The sequence below is a fragment of the Hibiscus syriacus genome, unplaced genomic scaffold, assembly GCF_006381635.1.
Source record: "Hibiscus syriacus cultivar Baekdansim isolate YM2019G1 unplaced genomic scaffold, ASM638163v2 tig00110044_pilon, whole genome shotgun sequence".
In the NCBI taxonomy this organism is placed as follows: Eukaryota; Viridiplantae; Streptophyta; class Magnoliopsida; order Malvales; family Malvaceae; genus Hibiscus; species Hibiscus syriacus.
The window spans coordinates 553,177-567,859 of NW_024062574.1; the positions used below are offsets into that span (position 1 = coordinate 553,177).

Genomic DNA, 14,683 nt, shown 5'->3' on the forward strand with positions numbered 1-14,683 from the left:
AAATTAGTCACCAAAATTGATTTAAGAAGATTGTGTTAAACATAAATGAATGAACATAAACGAACATAATCGAACGAACATAAACGAACATAACCAAAAGAACATAACCGAACGTTCACGAACGTAAATGAACGAACGATACCTATGTTCATGTTTGTTCATTTAATGAAACGAACAAAAAATCTTGTTCATGTTCGTTCATTTAATAAATAAACGCATATAAACAAACTTCCCGCCGCACGGTTCGTTGAACGTTCAGTTCATCTACATGCCTAAACAAGACCAAGCCGAAGCTGCTGGTTTATCCCCAACAAAGCCAAGCCAATAACCGGTGTCTTCCGTCCAAAGAAGGAACCATCGATTTACACGTGTCGAAGATCCAGCTGTCGGTCTTATCCCATCCTACCAACTAAAATATCGTACTTTCATACTATTTTTATTTATATAATAAATACCGAAAATATAAGAAGAAATCCATTTGAACAAAAAAGGAAATTGAATGAAGTTGGAATTTGACTTGAAGTCCGCTCTACTGGATCGCACTTTCAAGCCCCGCTTCCGGATTTTAGGATTCAAACTGTTGGCCCTTTTGCGTGACCCCACATGTTCCTTTGTATTGCCTAGCCATTTTCTATTTGTTTTTAAAAGAAAATTTATTTAATATATACGTTACATAAAGTAAAATTTACACGAATTTATTTATTTTAATATTAAATATTTTATTTAGAATTTCATTTTAATAATTGCAAGATTTTAAATTTTAAGAGTTGAGACTAAATAATTTATGTAAAATTTATTTTAAATAATTTATGTATTAAATAATAATATTTCAGAATAACTCGGGCTTCCGATAACCGTGGTAAGTTCGATCAAGAACATGTACCTCGAGGGATCTTGGCAGAGGTAGAACACATCTTGATTTGCATTTTTGCGCTTCGCTATAAAGAACATATTCGATGCAGCTAGCCGGTCTAGGTATCGATCGCCATGTCTGCATAATGCGAAGAAATCGTTCAATGTAAATTGCTTTCCGTGGCGATCATTCTATCCATCAAGTTGGGCTTCACCGACTTTGTACCATAAGAAACCAAAGTATCAACTTCTTACCTGGAGAAAACTAGTTTGTTCCATTCTGCCATCCTCAACAAAGAACACATGCAGCAAGATTTTATCATTGAAGTGCCATACCGGCTGCTGATTATTTTTCACGGCAACCTGCAGAAGAGAGTTAGGAGGACCAGCAGACAGATTCTGGAACAATACCATCCGCAGCAATGTTCTTGCCGATGCTCCCGGTTGCAAAGGAGGAACCTAAGAGGCAGTACTAATTATAATATAAACCCCGGTAATGTAATAATAAACTGACGTCCACACAAGTAGTGAAAATTACCTGAAGAGGTACCTCTGTGTGACCGGTCCAGCAGCTGCCAGACCAAAGGAGTTCTTGTTAAACTGAATCATGAATCCATCTAGTGTGACCTGTGTGTTACTCTCAAACAATAAACTGTAAAATATTTGACCATCCTGCCGAGTCAACTGGGCACTGATTTGCAAACCCTGTCCAGTTGACGCTGCTAGTAAAATAGGCAAAGGAGGGCTGCAATCAAAACCAAAAAAATTTACAGTATGTACAGTAAATTGGCCAATATGTATAAGCTACATTGATATACCCTAATAACATAAGAAATCTGTGAAAAGCTAGAAATTTGTATTAGCATTAAAAACTGAAAAATTTAAAAGAACATTTATCACATCAAGATAAAAATATTCTTGTAGCTAAATGGGACTTTTATCTGAAAAACTAACACAAGTTGTGCATTCCAGCATACTTACCCGGAAGGTGCAGCCAGCTGATCAATAGGGACAGTTGCATTGTTTTCAAGGTCAATCAGATCCCCTAACAAATCAGACACTGGAGCTGGTGCTGGCTGCCTAGCTACAGCATATGGGACACTACTTGAACTAGCTGGTAGCGATGCACCTCCAGCAGCAGCATGTGAAGGTGCATCAGAATACACTGTTTCATGTCTATCAGGGTAGTCATCGTCTTCAGTTTTATGGGTTGCCGTCTTTGCCCGGGTTACAAAAGCATCTGGAGGTTTGTGATACACGGAAGATAGTGTAGCGATATTGGCAAGAAGTTCACCAAGAAGAGATGGATCAAGTTGGTTTGAATCATCACTGATCACTGGTTTCTCAGCTAACACGACATCCTTAGCTGCCTGAGAAAAAAATTAGAAAGGCTCGACTACGTAAAACTTGCTGCACTTGGTCAGATGTAACTCTAAATGTGCATTCATGTCAGCAATGAAACCTGTGCTCAACAATGGTTATTTATGGCAACCCCCTTTACCCAAGGATAGGGATGGGCTGGATTGACAAAGGTCACCACATCGGGACAGAAAAAGAACCTTAAACAACGTGACTTATGTAGCTAATCATGTAGACGTTATTAAAGGATTAGCAGAGCCTAATGATTAAGTATGACGACTTAAGAGCAGACCTCAAAATGGGGATGAGAGAGCCCAAACAAAAATACCTTTGTGCCCTTCCCCTCAAGGTAACAAAAGGCTCTGGATTGAAAAAATGGTTCAAGTTTGGAAATTAAATTCAACTGCAATTGGTTAAGGTAAAATTATACCTCGGGATCAGTTGATAGAAGGCACCAATAAATGTATGCACGGTCCAGTAAATCAGGGTTGTCAGTTTCCACAGTAGCGTTATTCAATACAACCTATAAACAAACTCAAATCATAAAAAATTACCTGGGCTGTGATATCCAAGTATAATAAGTATTCAGCTAAGTAAGATAAGTGACAGATGACAAATTATAAGAACAACAATGCTGATAACTCTAAAACAATAATACTTTATGCATTTTTCATTTTAGGCAACTAGGATTTTGCATCGAAATGTGGTAAAATCAGAATATATAACTCAAAATATGCATAAATACTGCATATGCATAAATAATGCATAAAATCAGTTAATAGTTGCAGTTGAACTGGGGGAGGCTCTTCTGTGAAACTCTCCAAGAAGCTTTCAAGAAACTCATCAGCATTGTCGATTCTTTCGGCATATTCTCCAATTATCCATATCATTGACGCCTTAGCAACAAGGAGGTAAGGAGAGCAAAAAGCAATGAGCTAACAGAAAACAAATTGCAGTAGTAACAAAAAACATCGTATGAATATTTTTGTAAATCGTGAAACAAGACGTACCTTAGCTTCTGGTTCATCTATAGTGTCCAAGCTCTCACAGAGGGTTGCAATGATGGACTCATACCTATGAAGGTTAGAAGGAAATCATCAGCAAGGTCCTAAACACGAGGCTTCTATTACTATTAAGATACATAGTGACATGAGTTTTATACTCCCGATCATGTTGCAACATAAAATATAAGTACAAAAAACTGGACATACGTGTTAGGGTATCTTCTAAAGATATCTTTGATAACTATAATAGCCTCTTGATCAACATAGTTTATGTAGACACCCGTTTTTGTCCGGGTCTTTTCTATCTAATTTTAATTATTATTATTATTGTTATTATTATTATGTTTATTAATTATTATTATTATTATTTTTTGCAGGCTAATTTTTGAGGCCCAGTACATCAACCCAGTCAACCCAATTACAATACTTGACCTGAATCAGGCCCAGCTGCTCCGGATTCGACCCATCCAAGCCCAACAAGTTGACCCATACCCGGTTAGGGTTTCACTCTAAGGCACCAGCCGCTCGAGATTTCAGCCGTTGGATCAGATTTGATCCAACGGTCCAAAGGGACCCTAGTTAGGGTTTTAAACCCTAAATTGAAGCTCAGCCGTCGTCGCCTTTTAGCCTCTCAGCCGAGTGAGTGCCGCCGACGATCCCAAGCCACCGCCGTTGTCATCCAGCTTCCAAACAGTAACTGAACGTCATCCACAGTGCCCAAATCAGTCAAAAAAAATATATCAAATCTAAAACCCATTAAAATATCATTCTAAATCCCGATTTTTTCGGGATTCAATCGTACCAAATCAGAGAAACAATCCCCATACCCCGTAGGCTTCATGATTTCATTCAAAACCCCTAATAAATCAAGCATGCAACCAGACAAGAGGGGGTATTCAAGGGTGTGAAGAGCAGAGAACAGAGGGAAAAACGGGGAGCATTCGGGTTCAGAGAGAAAAAAAAGGGGTGATAACAAAAAAAGAGGGGGTCATTCGGGTGAAAAAAAAAAGGAGAGAATCGGTTTGAAAAAATAAAAACTCATCCGAAACTACAACAAAAATGAAATAAAAATAGAGAGAGAGGTATCTCACCGTGGTTTGAGGTCGTGGAAGCTTGAAGGTCACCGTGCTCTTTGTTTCCTTCGAAGGTAACTACCTAGATCTAGGGATTTAGGGTTGGTTTTAGGTCGAGTAAGGCGTTTTTTCTAGTATAGGGAGAGGAGGTGATCATTTTGGGGTCCCTTTGACTTCCTCCGGTCACCGGCGCCGCCGTGCGCTGCCGCTCGCCACCGCGAGCTCCGCCATGTTTCCCCTCCCCGGTGAGGAGGGGTTGAGAGATTTCTAATCTCTCCCTTCTCTGCTTTGGCTGAATAGAGAAGCAAATGAGAAAGATGAAATGAGAAAGCTTTAGGCTTAGGGTTATACATCTCCCACGAAACGACGTAGTTTCAATGGGGACCAATCTGTAATTTCATCATTTGGGTTAACTACACGTTTAGTCCCCCGCGCTTTGTAATATAATTATTAAGCCATATAATGAAGTTATATATTATTTGATTTCGAGCCTTTATTTTTCCTTCCTTACATTTTAGTCCTGCTATTACTTGTTATGCTATTCTGGTTATATGTGACTTTGGTCCCAATATTTATAATTATTTCAATTTAGTCACGGGTTTTTGTGTATTGCTTATTTTTTGGGAACGTTCGAATTTGGATATGATATTTATGTATCTTACATTTTAGTCACTGATCATATGGTATGTTTTTTTATGTTCGAATTTGACAGCAACATTTGTAAATCTTTCATTTTGGTCACTGTTTTACTTTTGGTTTAATTTTTTATTCAGCCTTCATGTTTATATTTTAATGCAATCTAGTCCTAAGTATTATTTATGGGTTATTTATATTTCTGGTTCATGTATTATTTAATGTTTGCTATCTGGGCTCTTCTTTATTTATAATTATTGTTTAGCCTTTTAAGTTTCTATTATTTTCATCTTGGTCCCTAATCTTATTTGTGTATGATTTGCATACTGTTTAATATTTTGTTCTTGGCCCTGGATTATTTGTTTTATTTGTTATTTATTCCTTTAGGTTTTTATTATTTTTATTTTGGTACCTTAAAATCAAATGTGATTATTTATATTTGTGTTTAGATCTATAATATTTTATTTTATTCATTTAGGTATGATTTTATTGTACTTGTTATTCGGTTATTTGTATTATGTAAATAATGTGTTTAATTCCATTTAATGTAAATATTTGTATTTCCAATTACATTTATTCTCATTATATTTGTATCTATGTATGAAATATTTGATTTTCGATTTTATTTTCAAGAATACATATGCGTAGAATGAGCGTGGAAAGTACCACTTGGTCGAAGTGGTGTGATCTGGTACGGCATTTTAACGACATAGAAACTTGAAATAAGTTGAGTATATTTTGCTAATTAATTTGTTCAAACGATGCAATGTGTGTTATTTTAAGTGACAATTTACTTTATTTTATGTGAATGTAAATTTCAAAAATTTTTAATTTGTATTCAATTCACGTTTTTAGTTATTCAATTTATTCGTATGTAAACATTGTTTTTAGTTATATTCGATTTGTATTTTTAACATAATCAATGGTAGAATATTCTTTTACGAATGAGAAATGGTTGAAATAGCTTTCCCGACGGAGGATTGCAAATTTCAAGATTTCTGATTGAGTTAAAGGATTTTCTTTAAATAATTCGAGGCAAATTAAATAAATCTCAATAAATGGATCATAGGTTAATTTTATATTCGATTTATCATTTCCATCATTTACGACAATGTGTAAGCGACACAGTACCATTTTTGGGCGCTGTGGGGGTGCTTACCCTTCCCCACACGTAACCGACTCCCGAACCCGTTAAATTTGATTTCTGGTAAATGTAGACCATTTTTGTCTTAAAAAATGATTTTTCTTAAATTTCTTTTAAAAAGACGTTTTTAGGTATTCGACCTACCTAACCCAAAGGTCGATGGCGACTCTATTCAATTTAATCCAAATTAATCCAAAATACTCAATTTTTCAAAATAAAAGTCATAATCGTTTTAAAAATAATATTTAATTGTTCCACCAAAAAAAATGGTTATGACAGCTTGGCGACTCTGCTGGGGACCTTTTTTTAGAGAGTCAGGCTGTATGTCGTTTACATATTGTCATCTTGGTGGAAATTATGATTTCTAGTTTTTAGTTAATTTATGATCCATTTATTGAAGTTTTAATTGCTTCATTTTTAATTATCATACTAACATTTTATCTTTTTTGCTTTCAGGCTCTGTCCAAGTTTTTGTCGAGTTTTTTCTTTCTTTTCATTTTGAGTCAAAGGTAGGTATGTTCCTCCTCACACACATCACTCGCATTGGCATAACATAAGCTCTAGACACGAGCTTCGATCCAAATTAGTCGGGGTGAATGCTTTACTCTCGTAAGAATTTATTCTTCGTATGAGTTTTAGCAAATAACCCATGGGATACATACCTTATACCTTCGTAGGAATTTATTCCTCGCATGGGTATAAGGCAGTGAATCCCCTCGAATTGAACTCGTTCCGCTTGAAACCTGTAATGGGTGAGGATCGAGGGTTTGGCAGCCCAAGGGGGCATCGACATCAAGGACAATTCGAGTCCCCTTTCCTGTTAGAACCGAAACCATGCATATAGTGAACCGTAGAATGGTCACCCTAGGTATAGTTATATCGAACCTCTGTCCGTCAGTAGGTACCTAAAATAGGTGTACACAAAGGAGGAATGTTTCTAAACCCTTACCTTTTGTTTAAAGTTTGTAGAATATATTTATTCTTTTAGAATAAAAGCATGCGAACTAGATATCATACGGTTAGGATTATTTTCTTGAAATTAAATCAATTTTGGGTAGATAGCATGTCCGGGTAGGATTGTTATCTATTGAAAGCATGTTTGGGTAGATATCAAGATGGGGTAGGTGTTATATTCATCTCTAAATAATATTTTTATATATATCGATTGTCTTACCTGTACTAACTAATTTCTTTTCTTTTCTTTGTGTGCACTAACTTATTTATTTTCTGTTGTTTTTGTTTTTTTCATTCTTCTTTACATTGCATCATCATAACATAATGCGAAAATGTTGATCAGCAAGGGAATATTCGAGAGAAAATTTTCACAAGAAGAGATAAAAGTTTTCAACCAAGCAGTCGCGTACACAGACATGCACCGAAGGCTAAAAAGAAATGCACAGAGTACAAGAAGGAGACTTGCTCAAGACGATCGTGCAACGTTCGAGACTAAAATGATGAGCCACTGATCCGATGAGTGATCCAGTAGTCGATTTTTATCTACGATTATTTCATCGCTATTTATCAAGGAGCGATACACTGACTTCCGCACCACTGGGGCATTAACAGAGTTAGGTTACAGAATGCTTTAGGGGCATCAGTTCCAAATACAAAGATCCGAGACAAAGCAGTGAGCTCGAAGATCGTGCAGCATTTAAGACTGAAGTCTGGGGATTAATCCAGTAATAGATTATTATTTACGATCGTTCCGACGTTATTCATCGAAGAGTGATGCACTGACTTCAGCATCGCCGGGGCATTAAAAGAGTCTGTTTACAAAACGCTTGAGGGGCATCATTTTCAAGGATGAAGATCCAAGATGAAGCAACGACCCATTTCAGATTCAACATCTGAGAGAAGTCAAGTCTGTAAAGTGGACTGTCTTGTAATGTGAAAACTTTTATTTCTAGTGAAAATTGTTCTAAAATATTCATTGTTGGGATCAACATTTCTGCATTTGCATTTGCATCGTTGCATTTTGAATAACATTCATTTAAGCATGTTTACATGCATTAATCATACCTTGCTGGAAACTTTGAGGAAGCACTTCTAACTGTGCAATTGCATTCACACAGTACTGAGAATGGATGCAAAATTTGAGGAATTAAAGAAAGAACTGAACGAGAGTTTGCAAAAGATGCAAGTTGAGTGGGAGGTTAAAATGGAGCAGATACAAAAGACCATTGTGGATCGTATCCTGCAAAACCAAAAAGACCTAGTTGGCCAAATGGTAACAAAAATGGATGAGCTCAACCAAGGAAGAAGCAAAGAGAAGATTTCCTCGACCGGAGGAAACTCCGAATGTGTGATAGCCCACGCTAATCCCCAAATAATTATTTCGCCCCATAAGCTTCCAAGCCGCCATGTAAGCTTATCAGCTACTAAAGCTCGTACAAATGTGATAAATCTTCAGGGTAATTCTACTAATCACAGCATGTCAAATCCTGATAAGATGAAAAGAGTCAATAACGAGATCCCGGAGAATCTGAAACAGTGGTGCAGAAAGACATTCCAGGGAATGAGAGGACAAAGCTCTCACAACGGGATGGATGCAATAGAACTAGTGCTAGTTCCTGACCTGGTGCTCCCGCCCAAATTCAAGATGCCTGAGTTTGAAAAGTACGATGGAACCAGTTGCCCTAATGTCCATCTCACGATGTTTATTCGAAGGATGACTGGATACACTAAAAATGATCGGATGTTGATGCACTGCTTCCAAAACAGTCTGACTGGACCTGCTTCTAGGTGGTATAACCAACTGAGTCGTGCTCAAGTCCGCTCTTGGAAAGATTTGGCTTGTACCTTTCTGAACCAATACAAGCACATAATTGATATGATCCCTGATCGAATAATGCTGCAGAATATGAAGATGAGGAGTGATGAGAGTTTCCGACAATATGCTCAACGATGGAGGGATGTCGCATCTCAAGTGCATCTACCAATGACTGAAAGAGAGTTCATCACTCTATTCATAGATACATTACAGTCTCCTTATATTGATTACATGATAGGGGTTGCCACTAAGAGTTTCTCTGACATCGTCATGTGTGGAGAAATGATTGAAAGGGCTATCAAGAATGGCCAGATATGTGGTACTAGCCATAGTGACATTGAGGAAAGAGCTGAGGTCAGTCTAGTGGATTTAGCTAGTATGGGGACCGTGTCTCATAATGTTTTTCGTAAAAAGACATGCATCAATCCAATTCTGATGACATATGAGGAATTGCTCCCAGTGCTAATTGAGAACAACTTGGTGATTCCAGTTCAATCCAAACCAAGAACTGACCCATATCCTGAAGGCCATGATATTAACGCCATATGCAGCTACCACATTGGGATCTCAGGGCATACCACTGAGAATTGTAGGGCGTTGAAGCACAAGGTCCAAGATCTGATTGATTCAAGGGCATTGACGTTCAATGTATGACGAGACATTCTGATCGGGAGTCGGCTGGGGGCATCCATCAGTAGATTTTGTTGCATTCTCATGCATGACATCTTGTTTGAATTTGTTTTTCTTTTGTTCTTCTTATGTTTAAATGTTTGTAAATCACTTGACTTTTGAACAATTTCAATAAAATGCTTCCTTCTTAGGAAATGAACAATGAGCAAATTTTAATCTTGAATTCTGTGAATATCATTTTAATTAAAAGCATTTTAATAATTGAGGTTATAAATCTTTGACAAATGACAAGATTGAACCCTTGAAAATAAAGACCCTTTGATCCTAATCAATCATACATTAAAGCAGATACCCTTCCCTTGAAGGAACCAATCTAACAATCTCCTCGCATGAACAATCAATGATCTTGGCATTCAGGTATGTGTTAGGAGCGGACAAAATGGGGCAACTAGCACATGAAATTGCAAAGCAAATTAATTTTTTTTTACTTCTGTTAATGACGTTCAATGATGATCATAATCTTCTCAGATGGAATGGCCAAGTAGATGAATCTAGTTTAAGTCAGTTGCTTGGGAATTGAACTCTAACGATGAGATTTTCTGACCTTTAACAAACACCGAGACTATAACAGGTTTTCCTCAGCGAGCTTAAGAAATAGAATCCGTAAACAAAAAAAACATATATATGTATACAATAAAGCTGAGCTATTCCGCTAAAGCAATTGGTAATAGAGGAAACTCGAAAGCACTGGCTTTATGAATAGATTACATTCAAACCATGACATTGATCGGGTACTTGGCAATCCGGTGTATGCTCCACTGTGGTTGTCAAGTCGAAGACTTTGTGATGACATGAATCCTTCAGCTAGCCTGATAAAGGATATTATAAAAATATGTACAATAAAGCTGAATTCAGCTAGCCAAACAATGGCAAATTAAATCAAATTTACTAAATAAGGAGTTTCGGTGAATATGGACTAAGGGAGTTGAGGAACGCCTGTTATAGTCGACTTCACACGAGCACTCAAAAATCTCGTTTTTAGACCGATATTTCTGCACTACCTTGACTAGGTAAGTCTACGAAGCTTGAACAAATGAAAGATTTCAGAGAACTGAAACAAAAGTGTTCTAAAGAGTTTAGCAAGTGACTATGCTAGTTGTGTCATTTTGTTCGCCTCCGATTAAAATGCCAAAATCAAGAAAGAGGGGTATGTCATTATCTTCACGAGGACCAATTGATGAAACAAACATTAGAATTTTGGTAGCCAACCTCTAAACCCACCTGTCGATCTTGATATTTGTCAAAGATTTGTAATTATCAATGATTAAAAGAGCATTTGATTCTTTTGATATCCAATGAATTCATGTTTTATGATTGGCTTTAATTGTGAAACTTAGAAGGAGGCAATATTTTTCAAAATTTTGAAAATTCAAGAAGAAGAAAAACATTTTTAAACAAAATAAGTTCTCTGGAAGTATATCTTGGAATTCAACGAATATCTCTCCGAAGCTCAGAATCGAAGCTGGGGCAAGAGAAAGCTAATTTTTGGGCAAAATTTGATGGGACAAACAAATGGTCTCAGGTCAAGGTTTGCAAGAGTACACCATGGTGGAAATGAAGACAAACTGAATCAATGATAGAGTGAAGACTGCTCTCGCAACCATTCTCCTTTTAGCTCGAGAAAAACATACATCAACATATACATACATACATACACTTACATACATGTTACATAAGTTTGCATCTTTGCATCAAACGTTTATCACCATGTGCAATAAACACTTTGAGTTTCCCTCTCTTGAGGACAAATAAAATACAAACTTCATCATGACATCATAACATCAAAGATTAGTCATTCATAAATACATCATTTTGATCTCTCAGGAAATCAAAGCTCGGAAATGACTAGATATCTCTAACTTGAAGAAATAATGACATCCACAGATTTGACTTTTTGAAGTCAACAATCGTCTCTTCTGAAGATATTTCCATCAGCAAGAATAAGCAGATTATCACTATCCTTTGAGCTGTTTTTTTCCTGGAGACAAATATTTGTCTCTTGAGACAATTTCTTTAGAAAAAATATTTGAGTTTGTTTCCTTTGAAACAAAATTTTGTCTTATTTAAGGTAGTTTCCTTCGAAAACAAATTTTGTCTCGCTTGAGACAGTTCTTGAAAAACAAATTTTGTCTCACTTAAGACAATTTATCTGAAAACAAATTTCGTCTCGCTTGAGACATTTTTCCTTTGAGATACAAATTTTGAATTTGCTTCACTTGAAACAAAATTAATCTCACTTGAGATTGTTGTTTTTTTAAAACAAATTTCGTCTCGCTTGGGACATTTTTTTCCTTTGAAAACAAATTTTGAATTTGCTTCACTTGAAACAAAATTAATCTCACTTGAGATTGTTGTTTATTTCAAAACAAATTTCGTCTCGCTTGAGACATTTTTTCTATGAGATACAAATTTAAATTTGTTGTATTTGAAACAAAATAAACACCTTTGAGATTGTTTCCCTAGAAATAAAATCGACAATCTTTGAATCTTTTTCTCTTAAAACGATTTTTGTCTCTTGTGAGACAGTTTCTCTTGAAACAAAAATCTTTGAGTCTGTTTCTTTGGAAACAAAATTTTGTCTCTCTTAAGACAACTTCTTTTGAAAAAATCTTCGAGTCTTTTCTCTTAAAATGAGACAGTTTCTCTTGAAACAAATCTTTGAGTTTGTTCCTTTAAAAAAAATCTTTCAGTTTGTTTATCTTAACAAAATCATCTTTGAGTCTATTTCTTTGAAAACAAATTTTGTCTCTCTTGAGACAGTTTCAAATGAAAAACTAACTTTTGAGATTGTTTCATTTGAAACAAATTTGGTTTCACTTAAGATGTAATCCATCTTTGAGTCTGTTTCTTTTGAAAATACCCATTTTTGAGATCGTTTCTATTAAAACAAATTTTGTCTCCCTTGAGACAGTTTTTCTAGAAATACAAAATCTTTAAGTTTGTTTCTCTTAAAATAAAACTATCTTTGAGTCGTTTCCCTTGAAACGAATTTTGTCTCTTGAAACATTTTCTCTTAAAACAAGATCATCTTTGAGTTTGTTTCTCTGGAAACAAGGTTTTATCTCTTGATACAGTTTCTTTTGGAAAAAATCTTTGAGTTTGTTTCTTTGGAAACAAAAGTTACCATCTTTGAGTATGTTTCCCTTGAAACAAAGCAAACATCTTTGAGATCGTTTCTCTTGAAACGAATTTTGTCTCATTTGAGACAGTTTTCAATGAAACCCCGATCTTTGAGAACATTTCCCTTAAAAACAAATTTTCTTGAGACAATTTCCTTTAAATCATCTTTGAGTCATTTCCCTTGAAAAGAATTTTGTCTATTTCGAGACAGTTGCTTTTGAAACACATCATCTTTGAGTTTGTTTTTCTTGAAACGAATCTTTGGGTTTGTTTCTTTTGAAACAAATCTTTAATTTGGTTTCTCTTGAAACCATAACTCCTAAAGATGGCCAGCCGTCCTCATCATGTAGGAATCGTGTCATCCCCAGACCAGATCTCCTCATCACGTAGGAGCCGTGTCAACCATAGATAACCAGCCGTCCTCATCACGTAGGAACCGTGTTATCACCTTCCTAAAGATGGCCAGAACTCTTCATCACGTATGAGCCGTGTCATCCCCCGACCAAATCTCCTCATCACGTAGGAGCCGTTTCACCCCTAGATAACCAACCGTCCTCATCACGTAGGAACCGTGTTATCACCTTCCTAAAGATGGCCAAAACTCTTCATCACGTATAAGCCGTGTCATCCACCGACCAAATCTCCTCATCACGTAGGAACCGGGTCACCCTTAGACGACCCGAACTCTTCATCACGTATGAGCAGTGTCGTCCCCAACAACCAACATTATCCAATTTCTAAGTTTAAAAGGGAGAGAACCAGACAAAAACGTGATGTCTTGTCGTCTTTGCCCTATTCTTGTTAACACAAGAATGTGCAAAGAGGGGCAGCTGTAGACACCCGTTTTTGTCCGGGTCTTTTCTATCTAATTTTAATTATTATTATTATTGTTATTATTATTATGTTTATTAATTATTATTATTATTATTTTTTGCAGGCTAATTTTTGAGGCCCAGTACATCAACCCAGTCAACCCAATTACAATACTTGACCTGAATCAGGCCCAGCTGCTCCGGATTCGACCCATCCAAGCCCAACAAGTTGACCCATACCCGGTTAGGGTTTCACTCTAAGGCACCAGCCGCTCGAGATTTCAGCCGTTGGATCAGATTTGATCCAACGGTCCAAAGGGACCCTAGTTAGGGTTTTAAACCCTAAATTGAAGCTCAGCCGTCGTCGCCTTTTAGCCTCTCAGCCGAGTGAGTGCCGCCGACGATCCCAAGCCACCGCTGTTGTCATTCAGCTTCCAAACAGTAACTGAACGTCATCCACAGTGCCCAAATCAGTCAAAAAAAATATATCAAATCTAAAACCCATTAAAATATCATTCTAAATCCCGATTTTTTCGGGATTCAATCGTACCAAATCAGAGAAACAATCCCCATACCCCGTAGGCTTCATGATTTCATTCAAAACCCCTAATAAATCAAGCATGCAACCAGACAAGAGGGGGTATTCAAGGGTGTGAAGAGCAGAGAACAGAGGGAAAAACGGGGAGCATTCGGGTTCAGAGAGAAAAAAAAAGGGGTGATAACAAAAAAAAAGGGTCATTCGGGTGAAAAAAAAAAAGGAGAGAATCGGTTTGAAAAAATAAAAACTCATCCGAAACTACAACAAAAATGAAATAAAAATAGAGAGAGAGGTATCTCACCGTGGTTTGAGGCCGTGGAAGCTTGAAGGTCACCGTGCTCTTTGTTTCCTTCGAAGGTAACTACCTAGATCTAGGGATTTAGGGTTGGTTTTAGGTCGAGTAAGGCGTTTTTTCTAGTATAGGGAGAGGAGGTGATCATTTTGGGGTCCCTTTGACTTCCTCCGGTCACCGGCGCCGCCGTGCGCTGTTTCCCTTCCCCGGTGAGGAGGGGTTGAGAGATTTCTAATCTCTCTCTTCTCTGCTTTGGCTGAATAGAGAAGCAAATGAGAAAGATGAAATGAGAAAGCTTTAGGCTTAGGGTTATACATCTCCCACGAAACGACGTAGTTTCAATGGGGACCAATCTGTAATTTCATCATTTGGGTTAACTACACGTTTAGTCCCCCG

At 36.9% G+C, this 14,683-nt stretch overlaps 1 pseudogene; it reads right to left on the bottom strand.

The window, feature by feature from the left end:
* Positions 1–807: 807 nt before the first annotated feature.
* On the bottom strand, positions 808–3,705 carry LOC120213613 (annotated as a pseudogene).
* Between the last annotated feature and the right edge of the window lie 10,978 nt (positions 3,706–14,683).